The 17,274-nt window shown below is 36.3% G+C and overlaps 1 protein-coding gene across 12 annotated transcripts in view; it reads right to left on the bottom strand.

Annotated features, from left to right (window-relative positions):
* Nucleotides 1–14,776, bottom strand: part of IRAG1 (inositol 1,4,5-triphosphate receptor associated 1) — a 73,403-nt gene extending 58,627 nt beyond the window's left edge. For 2 of the 12 annotated variants that reach the window (XM_056494177.1, XM_056494184.1), the window contains exon 1: nt 1,856–2,168. The gene's annotated coding sequence lies outside the window, so the exon portion shown is untranslated. Of the gene's footprint in view, nt 1–1,570; nt 1,668–1,779; nt 2,169–14,547 lie in introns of those variants that run through there. The other 10 variants (XM_056494176.1, XM_056494185.1, XM_056494180.1 and 7 more) reach the window with 8 other exon arrangements.
* Nucleotides 14,777–17,274: the final 2,498 nt, after the last annotated feature.

The following is a 17,274-nucleotide window of genomic DNA, read 5'->3' as shown; positions in this document are numbered from 1 at the left end:
GACACACAAAAAAATAGAAGGTAGGGAAGTATACAGATTTCATGCCCACAGACATAATTTAGAAGTTATTTCAGAAAAATGTGAAGTGGATGGATTTCTAAAAGTTAAACACAATGAAAATCCTATGAAAAAAGGATTGTGTGAAATAAGAACAATAGCTGTTGAAGTGCTATATCAAGTATTAGAAATATATAGTTGGTTCAGACTTGGAGGAGTTAGACACAGATTCATTATCCCAACCTTTACACATTATTAAAAACAAGTTATGGAAACTTAACCTTCTAGAATACCTTCTAAACTTATACATCCTTGCACAAGTTGAAGAGTTGCATAAAACATCACAAGTAAAGTAACACATGCAAGACCAAGGGTCTTTGGAGGCCAGAAACATGAGAACATTATATAAGTGAGGACCCTCAATATTCAGCATTTCATGTACTGGACTGATTCTTAAATTCCACTGTTCTAATAAACTTAGATTTCTGTGAGTTTTATCATTAGATTATTAGGCTCCAAGTGTCGTATAATTGTTGATTTAAAACATGAAGGTCACTAGAAGTTTAACCTAAATGTACTAAGCTGTTCACTAATGATAGCACAGAAAAAATAAAAGGAAAACTATTACACGTTTTGCAACAAGATCTGAAATGCTTTAACAAGTAAGATTTATCACAGTCTCTTGAAGCTGAAGAAAACTTTCACTAAAGTGCACACAATACCTACCATATGAAATATAAATGTCAGCACTCACAAGAACACTGTCTACACTCAGAACTCTAAATTCACCCAATCTCTGTATGGCAGAAACTAAAAACTATGCTCTGATCCCTCTGCAGAGATGGAAATTCACTACTGATTGCAGAGAATTTTTCACCAGGTGAAGCCATGCCATGCAGATTTGAAGAATCAACTCACTAACACAAGTTGTTCATAACGTGAGTTAGTAACAGAAACATAAATCTTTAATTTCAGCTATCACTTCTTTGCACTGATCTCATTCTTTCATGTTGTTTACATTCTGCTGTCTGGAGCAAAAGAAGACCTTAGCATACACATTAGTAACACAAAAATGTGTTTTAATTTGTCAAGGAAACTAAATACACTGTAGTGCAGGGTACCTACCAAATACCACAGATAAAACCGAAAACCAAAATGTCAGGAAAAGCAAATACTGAGATTTTTCTCTACTAAAGGAAATACGTTTTAACACTTGAAGATATTTGTTTTTCTCTGTATAGCATTCCAATTAAACACAACTTTGTAGTATTAATTTGCATCTAACAGGACTAAACTCAAGCACAGACTGTATAAAGAAATTACTCTGGAAATGCCTTTTTAAAAGACAATTTCCAGACAAGTAGGTATCCACCAATATGAACCACTCTGGCACTGTTAAAAGCATGAGGAAAGGAAAGTAATACAATTTAAAAAAAAAATAAGAAAAGAAAAAGAGCATTCTGTGACTTATCTGTTTCTCTGTAATATGGATTGCTCCTAAGACTCTCTTGGTTAGCACAATACAGATGACAGTATCTGTGAATCAGGTTGCCTTGAATTACTGACTACATACCTTTATTAATCAAGTCTCAGTATAACTAACACAGCCTTTTCTTTTTCATTCCTGTATAGTCCCAGACAGTTTGTAAGCAGGACGAGGTTGCAATGACTACACCCAGTTTTTAAGCAGCTAAAATCTGACTAAGAGATAGAATTTGAAGAGGGTGGAGGAGAAGAGGTAAAGAACCAGCCCCTCAGTATCACAAGAACAAGGTACTGTACCTTTAAGGAGGAAAAATGGTTCCGTTCTGTTTCACAGCTGAAAAAGAGCTTATTCCTGGTTATAGAGATTACTTACCTAAAACTTCAGTTATTCTTCTCTTTCCCCTCGGGCCAGCCTCTCTTTCACTCTTGGGAGCTTTTACCATTTAAGGTCAACGTTACATCTGGCTCTAGTAACTAAAGCTGAAGCAATTTTTAACTCGGAGATCCAACAGGCTGCCTAACATTAGAATGAGAGTTTAAATTTAAAGTAACTCTTCAGAAGGCTTTTCTTTCCTTAGAGAATTACAGAATTAAAGGCTCTCCTATTCTGGCATAAGTACTCTGGGTACAACATGATGCAGACATCCCATTAGCATTCTTCAAGTTCAGTGCATATAAGCTCTACTTACTCACTTTTGATTAAAATGGGCAAGTAGGAAGAACAGATGAAACAGTTTACATCATGTTATGTTAACCCTTGGAATTTTTTTCTTGACACAGATGCTACTATTTTTCGTTGCTCTCCCCCTCCCTTTGTTTGGTCAGAAGGAGTCTAAATTAGAGAGCAAATAGAAGGCATGTGAACTTTTAAAGAACGCTGGCTTCAGTCCAGTCATGGGCTCTGCTCTCCACTGGCAGAGTAGGAATAATTCCCAATGAAGTGCACATAATTTACTTGCATCCCATGAGAGAATGTAGCTACAAATGAGGCTTGAAGAGGGAAAAGAAACCCAAAACCTTTACCACAGTACATTCAGGTACCTACAGAGCAATCACGTGTACGTGATTCAGAGCTCTCAGCTCTAAAACCAACAGAGATTTTACTTCAGCCCTTTAGCTACTTCAGACTATTTACTTATGAGTATTACAATTACATCCACAGATCCTAACTAAGAGTTCTCTAATGCCAGGCGCTGGGAAGTTATTAAATGTAAGAAAGCCAAACCCTGTCAAAAATCCTTTCACAACTGAAGTAAAGACAAGACAAGAGAAGGTGGGTAATGTTTAAAAAAAAAAGGCAGCAGATTGCATGTAAAATTATTGGAGAGTAAGTTTTGAGGGGATATATTAGGGCTGTTTTAAGAGAAAGCAACAAAAGATACTAAATTAACTGCCTTTTGACAGTGGCTGATAAGAGCAGTAATGCAGAAACAAGTCAGACAAAGAAAACAAGTAAGGATTTGATGATTTGACTTGGAAAGCACAATAGTGGACTAGTGCATGGCTTGTAGGAGAAGTGGGCAAAGATGAGTTGATGGCAACATAGCACAGAAAATAAGAAGCTGAGCACCTGTTTTGTGCCACATCATGTTTCAGCTAGCATTAGAAATTCTATTATTCTACACTTAAGACACTCTTGGCTCCAAAGATCAAAAAAAGAGGAAAAAGGCTCTGAAAAACTTCTTTTACACTGGTGCTTAAGTTTGTTCCCCACATAAAGAGAGTAGCTAGGTTTTTCCAATACCTTTTCAGGTATTGATGTCCTCTATCCTCTTACAGTCCTTGACAGCAGCACTGGCTCTGACAAGACATTTGAACACACCTCCTTTCACCTTTTTGAATTACTACTTCATTACCCACAAACTCACGTTCTGAAATAGCCTCTTGTGACTCAGCATGGTTTCAGTCTTCCATCTAGCCATCTGCAGCTACAGAATTTTTACTAGCACCTGCAACTCATCATTTTTCAGTTTTATTATCTCAGAATTTCTAGGCCACAAGTGTCAAATGCTTCATTTGTCTACAACAGAAGTTGTGTTTCTGTTAAATCTGCTTTCATCCCTTTCAGAGCATGGATGGTTTTGAACCCAGTTTGGGCAAGAACAAGTTGTTTACTGTCTTTCAGCATTACTGTCCTCTGGGAAATAAAACTTTTTGCTGAAGTTGCTTGCTCATTGGTCTAGCATCCTATAACCACTGTTGGCCAAATTTAGCCCAAATTTGTTAAAGTAATTGAGGCCTCACAATATTTTCAAGTTCCCAGAGAGTTAGTGAAACCAGTTCTTGTAAATCAGATTTAAGTTACTGCTGCTACTAAAGAGAAAACTGATAGTGGCAGAGTTTCAGTTTTGTTTTGTATGGGCCCTCCACTTGCACCACACAAACATGACTCCTGCTGTCCAGGTAGGATTCAGGGGACACAGAAGGATCCTGGAGATACTCAAAAGAAGAAGAAGAAAACAAAGCTTCTATCAATCTTCGCTCCCAAAATTGCTTTGTAAATTCTATTCTATAGCTTTGGCAGATCCTTTGCCCAGGGACTTGTTTAATGTGAGCAATTTCAGGCCAAACAGAGGTGAAAGCTGCTAGCTAAAATCTAAATTATTGAATAAGGAAATATTAGCAGCTAAAATTTAACTATTTCAACTAGACTGTTAAAATTCTAAAAAGAAGGCATAGTAACATGTACCATATTTAAAAAGTCATTTGTTTGCTTTGTTTTTTTAAGATCTGGTGATATCTCTTTTTGTAAAAACATTCTAATACGGATGGCTTGGCCACTCCCCCATAACACAACATATTTATGTTGTCAGTATTCCAGTATTGCATACTCCTGGGAGAACATGAAATTATTTTTCATAGGTATTCTGAAGTATTTCAGAGTAGCTAGATGCAGTTCTCTGCAGTTACATATGGCTTGGTGGTTATGGCATGTGTGTGCTTCCATCCCACCAGTTAACTTCCCATTTCCCTGATTTTAATGAAAGCAGCAGTGCAGGAGTAGCAAATTTAACATAGCAATGTTACGTTTCCTGGGCTGGGCTCCTCAAATTGTAACATTTTTACTTGTGCCTTTGAAGAGATGAAAACCAGCACTAAACAAAAGCACTAAAATCCTTGGCATAGTGAAGAAATGGAGTGTTCTGGCTCTCAGGCTGAAGCAGAGGTAAGATCCATACAGGGACTTCATTTTTGGAGCACAACCATTTTCAAGCTCAAGCTTTGTCTAGCAACAGAAGCAAAATGATCTTGCCACAATCTTTCTTTTTTTCTAGTTTTGGCTTTAATTGGGCTGTCTGGGAGATAACAACTTTAACTCAAATAGCATATTTGTATAGAAATAGTTGTAGGTATCTTCATTTGAGCTTTTGAAAATTTGCATATTTTTAAATAATTACATTATTATTGTTGTTGTTATTTTTGAAGATTTTATGCTTCAAGACTTAAATATACTTTGCATTAAAATGTTGTTTATTATCCTTCCTGCGCATATGTAATAGCTATCCATAATGGCGAGTCACGATTACATGCTCTATTTTTTAACCAGTGACTAAAGTATAAAGATTATTCATCAGACAGGCTAAAAATTTGCAGTAGAAGTGATAACATTTGCACTTAAAACTGGAGTTCTAGGACATGAGTTTTCATGCTCCATTTTAAGAGCATCTCAAAGATGTCTTTATCAGTTAAAACTTCACTTGCATCACGCTTAGAATGCATCTCTGTCCATCTCAGGTTCATCCCACAAATAATAATGTGCACTGACAATTTTCTTTATTGAACCATTCTCATAATCTTATTTCTCAACTATATGGAAAAATTAGTTACCTGAGTTAAGGTCAAATTTTTGCTGTGTCCCTTTGATTTCTTGCACAGAACATTTTTCCAAATTTAAATATTCAGTCCTGCATAAGATTTGTGTTTTCAATGGCTTTTCTGGCTTGTACCTTGCTAGCATCAGAGTGCTCACAAAACTGAAGTCACCTTCTTTCATCTGATGACACCCATTATGCAAATTTTACTTATGTGTGCAATTCTTATCTGCCAGCTTCAGGAGAGAAAAAAACAAGATAAGAACAATTTTGCTAAGTTAATATATGAAACAGAAAAAAAAAATCCAAGGCAAAAACATGCAATAAAATTCTCCCATATGGGACTCATTCTGCTGAATATTAAACCCTGAATGCAACTCAGAAAAACTGAACTAAAATGTATGCTGGATCAAATGGGTAGTATTACTCAATAGCACTTTGCCAGTCAGCTATGCTAGATCCTTTATGTAAAATATAACAAACTTTATTAACATTCAATAATGTTTATGCAGCAACTTATGTAGTTGAGTCTTCTGAAAGGCAGGGAATTTGCTTCCAATTTTCTCCAGCAGAAGAGAAGCTAAATTAAAATAATGTGCAACTGCAGAGCCTGCAGAAGGAGGTAAGGAGAGGTTTGCTAGAACCCAATCATCTTAAAGAAAACTTCTCTATGGACAAAAATGGAAATCAATTTTGCTTTGATGTCATGATTGAGGTACAGATGATCCTGCACACCAGCCCATGTTACCTGGAAAGGTTTGATGCTTTAGGGACAAGGACTCAAAGCTCCTGCAAAACCCCTCCTCACCAAGCCACAAGGAGCCTTTTTATTTATAAAAAGCTAATGTTTTTCTCAGTCCTAAAATAGCCAGCTAATAATCTCTATATGAGAAACTGGCAGGGGACAAGAAACAAAATGTCAATCTGTTTTTCAGCTTTCATTGCCAGATGATCAATAAAATGATCCAAACTGACAAACACACTTTCAATGTCCAAGTCCTTCTGGACAAAAGTTACTCAAAGCATTTAAAGCAATCATTATATCTTCTTTTCCCATACTTATGTCTTTTTTTTTTCTCCTCCCTTTAAGAAAGTGGTTTTAATTGGAGTTCCAATAAAGCACCAAATTAGGATGTTTATAATAACTTATGAGAAAGCAAAACAGCATCAGAAATTTAAACCTTTGTGGGCAAGGAAGTTACTCTGTTTCCATGCCCTTAAAATCTAGTCTGCCAAGAAGCTAAATACATCAAATATTTTTTAGCACACAGAGTCCTTCAAGGTCATGGATGCATTTGTTAGTCTAATTAACTGTTTTCTGAGGTTGAGCTTTAATTTCTGTTAATAGCAATTGAAACCTTACCATGCCTACAAGCAATACATTAAATACATTGTTATGTGATTGTCCTGTGTTCTAGGGAAAATCCTTTTGGAAAGATGACAGAATTTAAAAAAGAAAGAAAGAAAGAAAGAAAGAAAAGCATTCATAGTTTTTTATATTTGGTGGGGGGAGGGGGGGGCAGAAAAATAAAAGGAAAGTTTATCAGTCAAAGAAAATCATCCTGAAGAGTTGACACAGTCATAGCCATTGGATAAATAATCATCTATAGAGAGCTTCTCCTATCAGAGCTCATCTTCTGTTTTGATTTGGGGCTGGTGGGGGTGAGGGGTTAAAATGTGAACTACAATAGCAGGATTCCAGAAAAAGAGGAAAGATGAAGTTTTAAAATCACTTTTCTGGGGATCTTTTAAGAAAGCTGAAGAGGTTAATAAGTAATATGACTAAGCTGCACCTGACCTTGGTTGTGGGAAATGAGACAGAAAAGAAGAATAAGGAGAATTCCAAAAGATTACAGGCTTCTCCTTCCACATGGCTCTACAGACATGTAATAGCATCCTCTGGTAATCTGAGGTACAAGTGAAGGAGACTGGTACTGCATACTAATCTAGGCCAAACAAGTGAATGTTATACTTCTTCCTGAATTCATAATTCATACTGAATTCAGACTTCCTGCCATATCCCAGTCTAGTGCAAGAGAAATTAATATATTGCAAGAAGATAATTAAGATTTGCAGGAAAAAGATGCAATACAGATATTTTTTATAGATTTAAGATGACATTCCCTTGCTGAATTAATCATAAAAAATTGCTAATCTCATGTGAAACTTGATACCAGCATATCCCCTACCCACACTGATCCAGAATGTTTGCAAATTCAATTAATAGCCCTAGATTTTAAGAATTATTTGCAGGCTGAAGTTTACATTTACCATATGGTAATAATAAACTTCTGAGGAAGCAATGTGGGAAGATTTCATTAGGTACCCTGTGACTTCCATTTTTACAGAAAAAGTAAAGGTAAGCATAAATCCTGATCAGAGACTGATTTTGGTTAACACTTGCTTTCAATGCTGCAATTTTATGCAGCCACTTGTTCTAAAGTTTCCCAAAATATGAATAGAAAACTTATTCCACCTTTACCAGTGAAATTTTAGAGAAAATCTTTAACATACATTTTTGTTGACTGGATTACTGCTGCTGCCAGACTGTTGCAGGGTTCATTGGATGGTATTTCTGTACTTTTCCTTCGACAGTATTAAGGTGGTGCATTTAAAAAAGGAAAAAAACCCCAACTGTATAGTAAGAATGTCTGTAGATGAAGCTGTCACTTTCCATTGTAACACAGCACCTTTGCATTTTCAGATATTGGAGATATGACACAAGTATGATCATTTGGGTCAAAGTAACTAGCTTCAAAATGTTGTTTTTCAGCCAGCATGTTCCAACTGTTTCAAAAAAAAAAAAAGGGGGGGAGGGAGAGGGCAAATATTTTTATATATCCACAATATATGTAAGAACATTTCTAAAATTTTAAAGAAGTTGTTTGATGTTCTACAAAAAAGGGATTGAGTTTGGGACTGCAACCATAATTTTTGCTTTTCTCTTTAGAAGTAGGCAAAGGGTATTAATTATTAATTTTTAAAGAAGTCTCAAATAACATATTTTTACTGAGCACATGTTGCAGTTTCAGAAAACAACAGGAATTGATTACGCATAGTCAGTATCACCATATGCATATAGCTAAATGTTTGTCTGCCTTGAATCTTTGCAAAGCTGGGATTAATAGAATCATTTATTTTACATATCTGCAGCTTCACAAAGAAGTGCTTCGTTCTTTGCCAGCGTTTAACAGGATGCATTGCACTGGGAATTTTTTCCAGGCAGCCCTTAAAGTACCTACATTACTGCCATGCCTCTAGAACTGTAAAATACAGTTTTATGATTTCTTGGAAAGATATAACATAATCAACATGAGATCCTAAAATTACATTTTCTCTACCTGCTCCTTCTATACCCCCTTTTTCATCCTCCCCTCTGAATTAGATTGCATCTTTTTCACCTCAGACCTAAAGCCTAAAACCTTGTCTCTACATTTGCTCCTGTACTTCAGTCTGATCATATTTTCCTGGTGGGTGTTTATTAATGAGAAGCCACTGACCTATTTTTCTGTATGTTCTCTTCCTAAGATCCTCCCCAAGGTGGATGTCTAAGTTCTAAAAGAGGTAAGTGTTTTATTCAAAAATGCCAGCAAAATTAGGGATTTTTTTGTTTGTTTTAATTATAAGCAATATTTTCTATTTTTTATAAACCTATTCACAATTCAAAAAGCAAATATTTATCCGCCATTTTAAAGGAAATGTTAAGCTTAACATCAGTCTTATACAAAGAAATTTAACACTAAAACATCTCATAAGTAGATACCCTAACCTACATATATCAACACATATATTTATATATATATTTACATAAAAATCAATGTCACCTTGTGATATACTGAACTGTCACAAAATAAGACTGACATGCCATTACTAGAAAATGTATATTCCAAGATGAATCAAGTCATACTGCAACAAGGCAATGAAACACTCATGGATTCTGTGTTATAATCACCAGAGCAAGTGATTCTGCTTTTGGAGATAGTCTTTACTTCATTTAAAACACAGAATGTTCATCCAAAACAGCTTCAGACCTTTCATTCATCTACTACCTCATAACAGAAAAAAAACGCCTAAGAAAATTCAGGACAAAACCAAAACAACTCAAATGTTATTTAGACATAAAGAATATGGGATAATCCAGTAACTCTGACGAGATACAAGGATCCTGGAATTGAGAGAGTTTAACCAAAGATTAAGCATATTAATTGACCCTGAAACCAACCACTCCATATTCTGATGCTGCTACTATAGTGTAGTTTAGCAAGAGAAGAAATTTCCAGTATGATTTATAACTGCTGCATCTCAGAATGCCATAGTATGTTGCTCTGCCTGGTTGTTGTACAGTAAGATACCAAAGATAACAGATGCCCCAGAATGGCAGGGAGTTCACATTCTCTCTTCCTCCAGGGGGGTTGGAACAGAGTGGAAACAGCTCTTCTACTTTTGTATGAGAGACCAATCAGGCAAGTTCAAAGTCCCTCCACTTTTTACCTTCTATTGCCTAGATGTTCATGAGAACATTTGGGCTTTTGTCAGAAGGATGAGAACTGCTGGCAGCAGCTTGCCTTCTAAAGCTGCTTGCCTCCACCCTGAATGGGATTCACACACAAGCATGTGCTCAGAACCCCTGAGCACTGAACTATAAGGAATGTAAACAGAACATGGACATGACAGTGAAGGAGATTCTCCCTGACTATGTTTTCCCTAGAACAAGCTGCATAGCTTTTACCAGGGAAGGAAAAAAACTATTCAGTATTGCTTCATCATGCTCTCTTGACTGACAGAATTGGTTGCATTTGCAGGGGATTGCTTCAGTTAGGAAAAATGACTGTCAGCATTCCTTTTCCCTGGAAATGCTTCCACTGTTTCTGAGTTAATCACATGACTTCACAGTGGTTTAGGTTCTGTCTCTGCTTTTCACAAAAGCCATATACGTTTTCTAGCTGCCTGCATCCTGTTCTAAATCAACTTGTCAATCAAATTTTATGACTTCTGGTTTCTGGTTCTCCTTCCCTCTGAAGCCTGGCAATGCAATTGCATTATTCTTTGAGGGGAACCTGCTGATTTTTTTGTTAAAAATAGCCACCAAAGCAACAATCCCCTCCTGAGAATTCTTAGTCCTCTTGGAAAACAGCTGCAATTTTGAGTAAAAGCAATTATCCTTTTTAAAATTGTGGTCCAGAGAACCCTAAAAAAAGCTGCTCAACCAGCACATTGAAATCAAAGTACTGCTTGCTCACTCCGGCATTTGATCCCTCTTTGGGGGAATGCACAGTTGGGTAATACTTTCTGATACACTTTTTAAAACTTGCTCTCTATCCTACTTTTATGCCTCCTAAAAAAACCCCAAACTACTATGCTCATTCTGTTTTATTCAAGACACATTCTTTATATTTACATTTCTTACACTTGTTTGTTTCCCAGTTTTAGTCTCTAAAAACTAGCAGGGCTGCTAAGCCTTGTACCCTTGAATCCATTCTAGATTGTTGTATCTTCTTATCAACTCCTCAAAGCCTGATCCCATCAAAATGTTTCTAGGTATTTGTTTATAGAGCTATTCCTGTTTTACTTTCTTTGCAAAAGAAATATGAAATGCTGTGTCTGGCAAATATATTTTTCCCCACAGATTCAAATGTATTTATATTTGGACATTTTGTAGCCCAAAATACATTTTAAAAACCCCTTTAATTTAGGTTTCTCTTTTCACATGTGGTTTCTCACAGTGACTGAGTTTACATCCAACAGAAACAAAGCTCAGAAAACCTTCAGTTAAAAGCAAATAATTGGGAAAGATCAGCATGAATTGGAAGTGATTCAGTCAATAGGACAACTAAATACAGAGAAGCTATTTCAGCTGGAGTAGAGAATATGCACAACCATTTGATATCAGGCAATTACAAAACGTTCAGATGCAAAATCTCGTATTATCAGTTTCTAATCTTAATAATTTAGACACTCAAATGTTAAATGAGCAGGTGCAAATGTCATACAATTTTAAAAGCTATAGAAATCAGTAAATAGATGTGGCTAAGTCAATGCTCAGAATAACTTCATCCCTTGACTTTGATAAGGATACAGATAAAGCTACATACATTTAAGCTCTCTATCCAAAGCCTGCTGCTGTTTACAGGAAAGAAGCTCACCATCAAATAAGAGAGGTAACAAATAGTTGTTTATACAAGTGGTTTGGTGATTAAACTGTTAAATGACCTGACATCAGGAGGGCTCAACTAAAACTGTGCAAAAGTCAACAAACCAATATGAATTTCACATGTCAAATTCTATCAGGATTCCTTTGACTCGATAGCACTAATCCAGCTTACCAACAAGAATCCAGCTGCAATGCTGATGTATTTTTTACCACAAACCATTGTGTACACAAGCAAATTAAGTGGAAGCCAATGGAATAGATAATTTTGGGAATTGTTAAAAGTATATGTGCATATTAAGAGTTTGCACTGTAGTATCACTATGAAAATTGCTGGATCCATAGAACAAGGGCTTTTTTCTGCTAACGGAGTAGATATATTCACCAAGCTAGGAACAATGGAAAAGGCTGAAATTTCTCCACTGTTCTGACTATAAAAATAGAGTATTAAGAATATTGGCTAGAGTTTGCAAGAGCTGCTAATATTAGTCTTCTTAGGGATGGTGTTTGGGAGTCATCCTTAAATAAAGGGAAAAAAAAGGAGATGGAGTCTCTTGGGAAGAAGTCATGAGTCATGACTGAGCCCACAGAAACAAAGATGAGACTGGCATAATCTTCACAAAGCTGGAAAAAGAAAACAATAAGGAACAGGCAAGGTGAGGAGCAAAAACCTAGTCAGGACAAATCGTTCTAAGCTGGATGAATGTCATGGTTTAGAAGACAAAAATGACAGATTCATGAACATCTTTCAGCCCCCAGACTGAGACGACTTTTGGGCAGATAAGACAAGGCACAGAGAAAGGAAGATTTTGTTGCTCCTTTTGTTGAAACTGGGTATTTTCCATGCCATTAAATAAAGCTTCATCTTGCTTTAAGACTCCCTGAAAACTAAAGTTTCTTGTAGTCTGTCATTTTTGGAAGACTTAAACCGTAGCCTTAAGACAAAGAATCTATGGAGTAATGTGAGGAGTCTCTCAGTCAGTTACTTGTGCTCTAACAAGACAAACCCCCAAACATTTAGGATGTTTCCAAAACAGCTGGGATTTAGATTTCTACTACTGTAAAGCAGCAGCAGAAGAAAAATGCCAGAGCCAAAGGAGGAAAGCATGAGAGTACATACCAAAATCCTTGGAAGCTGACTGCATGCAAGCCCTGTGGGCTCAGGAGCCCAACAAAAGCCTGTGCAAGAAGAGTGTGATCACATTTATGGAACAATTTGAAGCAGAGCTATGTTTAAAGCCCTACAATCATTAAGTTGTGAGTCATCTCATCCAAGTATCTATTGTTTGCTAAAACATACAGGGAATTCCAGTTGATATCTCAGGCCAAGAAGGAAAAAAGATGTAAATTTCAGCATAATTAAAACCAAACTATGCTTGCACTATAGAAAAACAAAATTATTCCCTTAACAGATCAGTACCATGTAAACAAGAGAATTTAATAAAATAGAAGCACTATTTGAAAAGTTCCAGTATTTCCTCATATCAAGCTTAGGATTATTTATTATCTTATTATTATAAGAGCGACTTAACAGTTACCCAACATTTTACTATCCAATTTTGACACTTCAGTCAGAAATCTAATGATGCCTCTGGACAAAATATAATTTTATATCAGGTGTGGTTACCACAGACCACCTTGTGTCTCTTTTCAGTGTGGTAAAATTGCCTTCCTTTTGTGTACACCTTAATTTGCTTGGATATCTAGGTAACACAGTATCATGGGTAAATTCAGTTACATAATGAATTTATATTCTACCCAGCTGCAGAGAAATAAAAATTGTAATATTTTACTTACAGTTTTCATGTTCTGCCCCTCTACTTATCTAGACCAATCTATAATCCAAAGCATTTCATATGCTGTGTTCTTATGAGGAAGTGTTCTAATACTTTGTCAGGAACACTGTTCTCATAATGTGATAAAACAAGTACTTTTTTAAAAAATATTTTTTGCTGAACAACTTCTTAAAAGTGGGTGGATAAAATCCTCAGTAAAACTTAATTGTAATAAGATAGGAAACTGGGAGCTGTCACCTGTGGTAGTAGATATCACTTCACAGGAACTTTAGAGCAATTCTTCTGACTGTTAGAAGAATTTAACTCTTGCAAACCTCAGGAAAAAGGAGTGGGGAAGAAGGGTTGTTTGCCAAACCCATGGTAGAACGAAGACTGCAAAGGAGGAATGTTAAACAAAAACTGTTCCCAGGAAAGGACCTGAAGTTATTAGGAAGCGTGATGTGTTTATACAAGTTAAAATATTTACCAGACAAGGATTTTGGATGTTTTGCTGATGAAACATTTAAGGAAAGGGAAAAAACCAAAACAAAACAAAAACAAAAGCAACAACTCAATAAGCCTTCAGAAAACATAAGAATTAATTATAAGGCAGGAAAAAATCTAAAATCACTGAAATCAGACCCAAATATGTAGCCCCTAAACCAAACATTTTCTGCCCTGAAGATTTATTTTTTGCCCTTTCCAATCGTTCAGAGATGATTAAAGAAACCCACACTTGTTCTAAATTCAAATAATCTATATATGGAATTTTAAGAAAGGGAAGGAAGAATAAAACTGAAGAATTAAAATGGTTCCTTTTAAAGCCTTTAGCTTTTGAACCCATGTGCTGTTTTATCTGGGATAACTGCGTGTTTATGCTGCAGGAGACACTTTATTCTCTTCCCTACAAACTCAAAAGTCACAAACTGACTTTATAAAAAGTCCTCCTCTAAACCTAATGCAGTCCTAATGCTCTTCAACAAATAGAGCAAAGACATCTTTAAGTGAGATATTGAAGACAGTCGGGGCATTACCATAATTCAATTAGTTCTATGCTGACTTTGCTGGGCTAGTGCTGCCTTAGTACTGCTATGTCAGACTCCAGCCTATGGTGAGCAGGGGCCTTGTCTTTATGTATTCTTGCAAGGCAAGGCATCTGAGTAAGCAGCCTGAATTATCCTACTTCATGTTAGTCCTTTTATAATCCTATATTAGCCTATAAAAGTGAGATTGGTAGAGCAGTACACTCAGCTGATCTGAACATGTTGATTTATCCAAGTATAAAATCAGAAATTAAATGAAAATATCTGTCTCAAATTCAATCTCTTACCTTGCTGACGTCTCTCTTGCTTCTTTCATCTAAGATGGATTCTTCACATTCAAAGTAACTTCTCTGTTCATGTAAAGGAGCGGAGATAATGCAACACTTCAGATATGACTATTAAACAGGATTTTTGAAATGTATGAGAAATGTTCAAATGGGAAAACTTTGCAAAAATGTTTTCATCCTCTGTACAAGCAAGAATATGGCATCTGCATGTCTTCTATATAACTCAGGCAACAATATCCTGGCAACCACATTTCAATGGAACAAATCCAGGTAATTAAAATGACTAGATCTAGCATCTATCTTTTTATCATCCCACTTGATAGGCCAGACTTACTCATTTGGGAAGTGATGGTCAAAAATCTGCTAGATGTAGTGAAGTTGTCTGTCTCTAAGCTACAGAGTCTTTAATTTTGTTTGCCATTGCCCATTTAGCTTCTCTTTCACAGCACTATCTTTCTGAGAACTTCAAAAATGAACTCTACTGTTTTGTATGCTGTACTCTGCAGACATCTGCATAGTTTGGTGGATTTCATTTATACTTCACTAATAACCCTGTCAAGCTTTGTAATTTCTGTATAAAGGCTAAAAGGATTAAATTCACTGCACCAATAAAACCACTCCATGCATTACCATCCTCATGATGTCCACTCACTCATTTTAATAGATTCCTAATACCCTAAGTCAAAACCTTGGCTTCCACTCTTCTGCAACTGCACAGCTAATCCCCCTGCAGAAGCCAGACTTCTGCTAAGTTGCACTATGGGGCATGACTTCACAAATGAAGAGCTTTTGGATTCCCTTTTCACCAGTGGTCATGTGAGCAACTGCTCTGGATGTATGTTGGTGTCTGAAGATTTCAGCAGTCACACCATTCCTCTGAAAGTGAAAATGAGGCAAGATGCTACTCTGCAGCAAAGTACAAATGAATGACTGTTGAACTAGATCATATCTTGGTCAAAACAGACCTCTAACTGATTGTTGTACAAAGCAAAATAAGAAGGGATCTTGCATTTTGGTGCAAAAATGTAATGTATCTACACTCAAATTCATTATCTCTAAGATTTCATTCGCAGCCTTAGATGCCACACAATGACCTCACTGTCTGAAAGAGATGTTAAGAAACAAGCTTTAAGGTGACAGGCACAACAGAGCTGGTAACCTACATAAATACTTTATGTTTCCTTGCACTGTATCACTCCACTCTTACCCTCAATTACCACAGCCTAACCTGTAACAACTACCTCATTCTCTTCCTAAAATGTAGCAACTTGATTAATGGAGAGGAAATTTCTGTTTTCACTGTTTATATCTAAGGTTGCTGGTCCTTCCACAATGATCTATTTAAGTCAAGTCAAAGACCCCAGGAAAACTCTTCAGGAAGTAAGGGGGAAAGAAACAATCTAAATCCCTCTTTTAAGAAGGTTGGCTCCTCATTCCCTTTTGCAAGCTTACCTTCACGGCCATAACTATCAAACTAATGGAGGCTTAAATGCTCAAGGTGAAGCAGATTGTATTCCCTAAACTATATTTTGCCTGATTAAGACACTGACCTAACACTACAGGTCTTGCATAGGAATAAATTTGGCTTTCAAATACGTACAAGCCAGAGCCCTGCAAATACACAAATATGCACAGTGCGGATTTTTCTTATGGAATCAGCATAGCTTTGGAACAGTTTGTCCACACATCTATTCTTTTCCTCTTCAAAATTCACCTCGAATTTTACCTTGCCAAGAGAACAAAAATATTTTTCCCCTGTTTGATTACATGCTAAATCACTACCAGCTTACATTCTACTGCCCAATTCTGTGCTGAAACTTAAGATAAAAGACAGGAAAACTTGACAGCATTTTCCACACTTGCAGCAGAAGGCAAAAGCACACACATATCTCCTAATGCCCAAGTGGACAAAACATAATATGTGAACAGAAACAAAATACATTGCTATTAGCTTCTGCACAGAGGATGCCCTTTTAGCATTTGGAAAGGGCAGGAATATTTTCATTATGAATCATGAAGTAGAAAGCTTTTGCTACAGATTCAGAATAGCTCACACCATTTCATCTCTGTAAATACAAGGATTACTTGAAATGGCTAGGATGTCTCATCTAAAGAGACTAAAATGGCCTAGCAAAAAGGAATAGATGGAAGCTGAATTATTCCTTTTATACTTTTAGTATAAGGCTATTTTTTATTCAGCTTTTAAATTACTTCAGGAATTTTTTTTGTTTTCAATTAAGCTGACTGAGAGTAGGTTTAGATTAGATATCAGGAAGGAATGTTTTACTATAAGGGCAATGAGGCACTGGAGCAGGTTACCCAGAGACATCGTAGACTCCCCATCCCTGATACTCAAGGCCAGCCTGGATGGGGATCTATCTTACATTGTCTAGTGGGAGATGTCCCTGCCCACAGCAGGGAGTTGGGACTAGATGATCTTTAATGTCCCTTCCAACCCAAAGCATTCTGTGATTCTGTGAGTTCTCTTCATAGAAGCTACTAACACATATAATAATAGAGCCTGCATTGAAATTAGTTAATAAAAAGAAATTAGTTAATAAAGTCATACTAAATATGAGTGTGTAACACAAGATCATGCTGAGTATGCACAAAATATTTAAATTGTTTAACTGCAGTTAACTGAATCTAAACAGGAGCTCCTGCAGTACAAAAATAATGAGCAGTGGTTAATGAACTTTCCAACTGCTGTTGAAATTCCAGCAATAA

This window comes from Oenanthe melanoleuca, chromosome 5, assembly GCF_029582105.1.
Source record: "Oenanthe melanoleuca isolate GR-GAL-2019-014 chromosome 5, OMel1.0, whole genome shotgun sequence".
NCBI lineage: Eukaryota > Metazoa > Chordata > Aves > Passeriformes > Muscicapidae > Oenanthe > Oenanthe melanoleuca.
Note: the sequence above shows the minus strand (reverse complement) of the source record. Positions and strands in the feature narration are given on the sequence as shown.